This window comes from Notechis scutatus, chromosome 4 (assembly GCF_049901735.1).
Source record: "Notechis scutatus isolate UNSWTSFEM ecotype Mainland chromosome 4, rNotScu1.2, whole genome shotgun sequence".
Classification (NCBI taxonomy): domain Eukaryota; kingdom Metazoa; phylum Chordata; class Lepidosauria; order Squamata; family Elapidae; genus Notechis; species Notechis scutatus.
In genome coordinates this window covers 126,117,429-126,120,913 of record NC_142012.1, presented here as the reverse complement: position 1 = coordinate 126,120,913, position 3,485 = coordinate 126,117,429, and the positions used below count along the sequence as shown (strand labels likewise).

The 3,485-nt window shown below is 42.4% G+C and overlaps 1 protein-coding gene across 2 annotated transcripts in view; it reads left to right on the top strand.

Annotated features, from left to right (window-relative positions):
- The first annotated feature begins 2,055 nt into the window (after positions 1-2,055).
- UGGT1 (UDP-glucose glycoprotein glucosyltransferase 1) overlaps positions 2,056-3,485 on the top strand; it is a 53,478-nt gene continuing 52,048 nt past the window's right edge. For both annotated transcript variants that reach the window (XM_026681096.2, XM_026681016.2), the window contains exon 1: positions 2,056-2,277. The gene's annotated coding sequence lies outside the window, so the exon portion shown is untranslated. The remainder of the gene's footprint in view (positions 2,278-3,485) is intronic.

Here is a 3,485-nt window from a genome sequence, read left to right as displayed (position 1 = left end):
GGCTAAGTCAGGTGTCGCGAGAGGTTGAAGCAAAAGGAAGACATGCGATTGGTCGCCTACAAGGAGGCAGAACACCTAGGCTTGTCTCCGCCCACTAGCTACATGATTGGCTGGCCATCTCCCATGGAGACGGCTTCGGGAGGCAGAGCAAGGGTCTCCTGTGCCTAGAAGTCGGCGGGAAATTGGCTTGCTGTCGGTCAGCGGGAAGGAAGATAGCTCGCCCTTTTTAATTTTTTGTTAATTGGCGTCTGTTTTCCGAACGACAAAAGCAAAAGCAGGATTATTTTATAATCTTCCGTAAAGTTTTTCTCCATACATAAACAGACCTGCTCTTCTATCGCGCGCGTATTACTACAATATGTAATAGGTTGTTCAAGCAGCTGTTGTAATCACCGCGATCTGTCTGCCAAATGTTAGGCAACCTTAAAAATCTCTAGCGCAGCCAGTTGAGTTGTGATGCTCAGGAATTTCAGTCGCTCAATTCTTCCTCTCTGTTTTTAATCCCCCAACATTTATAGGACCCTCGTATATTAAGTAGACTGTGTCTGAAATAAATGGCATTCTGTGTTAACACAGGAACAATAGTGAGCCTTGCTGGACTAATTAGCCAAATTATCTTAATCCTGAAGATTAGTAGAATTTATCTGTTGTCATAGATCATATTGAAGAATTTAAAGTGTTTCTCTACAAGTTTCAAAGGATTTCAGAACATGACATAAATTACATTTACTTTTTATCTTCAAAGCTTTAGAGAAATTAGACATATGAAATATTTTCCAAAGTTTTCTACTGGTATTTCTCCCTGGTGCTGGGAAAAATTCCAGGTTTAATAAGATTTCTATCTGAACTCAACCAATATTAGAAAGAATATTGTTCAAAAGCACTATGTAACAAAAACGATTCCAGCTTTACAAGCTGTAACAATTTCCTGTTTCAAATATATGGAAATAATATTTTTCTTGAGCCACACACAGAATTCTTTATAGCATTCTAATTGTAGTTGGAATTGATTCTGACAGTAGGATTAGCATCTAAAAGTAGTTATATTGTTCTGCCATGAATGGAAGTCTTGTATATTAATACATGAATTGACACTAGAACCATTTTCTCAATTATAATATAGTGGCTCCCTATAAGCATAAGTTTTCCAGTGCTTGTATGAGGTGTAATTTCAGGGATTCTCACTGAAAGGTTTGCTGAGTTATGATTCCAACTACAAGTTACTCCGTCTCTTATTCCTTCCTATCTCAACTGAAGGTTCAACTGTATGGGAGAGAATGGCCTTCAGAAATTCATGCTCATTGGAGGAGTCATATAATAAACGAGCTGATTACAGAACAGGAAATAGATTGGGGGTAGAGCATTGTTGGTGTCTTTCTTGTAACTGCAGCCTAAAAACATAGGCCTTAGAATCTACCCTCTGCTTTCGTGTGAAAGGGGAGAGGGACTTTCATTTGGGAGAAAATAAACTTAAATAAGTTTGGCTAAAAAAATCAGAAATGAAAATTATTTTGGTTAGCAATAATGCTCACTTTTCAGTTTTTTTAGATTTCTCCAGGTAAAGGTAATGTAAACCCCTTGAACAGTTGGGATGGAACGGAACACTCCTCGATTCTATTGTGCACTCTCGACATAGAGTAGAAAGCAATTCCCATTGGTAATCAATGAAAGGAGATTATGCAACTTCCTTATTTGTAAATGTAAATAAGAATATATTCATAGGCAAAATAAGAATCCAGGATCCCGGAAGAACACGGCCCGTATTAGCAGCACTTCAACTACTTCACACAAGAGAGACAAACTTAAAAAAAAACAAAACACCCTACTACGGTATTTAATAACGAGAGGGCGGAAGCAAACTTCCCACCGTCTCCTGGCGCACCTTGAAAGCTCCGCTTTGCCGAAGCCATCTGCACTGAGGACAACAGCCAATCCTGGGGCTGGTGGTCGGAGACAAGCCACCTAGGCGACCAATTGAATTTGTTTTCGTCGACATCTCGCGACACTTGACTTAGTCACCGTTCGGATCTCGAACTGCAATTCCCAAGGCTCCTTTCGCCACCCGCGGCTCAGCCAATGGCCGCACACAACGAGGCGAAAATCTCACCACGGTGGGCAGGGCAACCCGAGACCCAATCGTTCTGAGGAAAGGGCGGGTGGTTTGCTGCAGCAGCGGAAGCCACGCTCCCGAGCGAGCCCCCTCGGTGTCAGTGCATGTCGTAGCGCTTCTGGTGCTGGGGACGTTTCCGGAGGGATCGCCGCTGCTTAACGCAGAAGGTAAGGATCGAGGATCGGGGGCAGGGTTAGGCTCGAGGAACCTGCCGTTCCGTCCTGCTAAACTTTACGCCAGCGTTTCCCCCCAGCCAAGTGCCTTGGGTTGTTTTCATGCCGAATCCCCACGGTTACGTTGGGTGGGCAGAATGGAAACTGCAGTATAACCCATTTGGTCTGTCACACTCTGGGGGAGGATTGTGTCAAGTTCAGTGATGCCCAATAAGCTGCCGTCAGTTTTAGGCTGATCTTGTGCCCGCCCAACCGGTTTCCTTTTCCCGTATTTGCAAAGAGTAAGTGAAAGTGCCTCCTGGTTTTTGTGCCGGTGTCATGTAACTTAAGCAATCGGGACTTCTTTTTTTGTTTTAACTCTTGCTAGTTTGGCGGTTGGGAATGGAGATCATCCGATCTTTTTAACGAAATCAAAATGATCTGTGTCTTTTCTGTGAAAGGAATGAGAATCGGAAAAGCCGAAGCGCTTACATTCTTTGTTGTGGGGAGGTGGAAGAAGAGAGAGCAGAAACATCTGTGGTGGGAATTTGCTATCTGGTGCTTTCGGGGAATTTTGTGCCTACAACTTTGTGTTTATATATATATTTACTGTATTAAATTTGTATGGCTAGCTATCTACTAGAAGGAAGTCTAACAAATGCACAAAACAATAGTTATAAAAACTATTTGACCGCAAAAGCACTGGTTCTCTGATAAAACTCACATCCATCTTAAACCACAGTCTCAACATTAATCAACTGCCTCACATCCTGACATCTTTATCTGGGGAAAAGGCAGATTTTCACGTTTTTCCTGAAGGTCAGCTGGGTTGGGACTGCATGCATATCTAGTAGGACTGGGGGTGGCTCTACCATAAGGCAGGGCCATGACAGAGAAGGTATATTTCTGAGGTTCCCACCAAGTGACACTGTTTAATCAACAGCCCTCTAGTTGTATTATATACCACTTGATATCCTGCAATGCCTTTGAACATCAGGGGACCATCTATGCATAGAAAATCTGCATTGACGCAATCCAGTCTGAAACTGCTGTTGCTTTCTTATTCCAAAGAATGTCTAATAATTAGTCAAACTGCTCCAGAACTTCAGGAACTATCCCCAATTTCTTCTGGAACTACACTGGGTTCAATTTCAATAATTATCTCATGTGACCAACATTTAAAGATAATAATTATCTGACATATAAGGAGGGTACCAGACTGG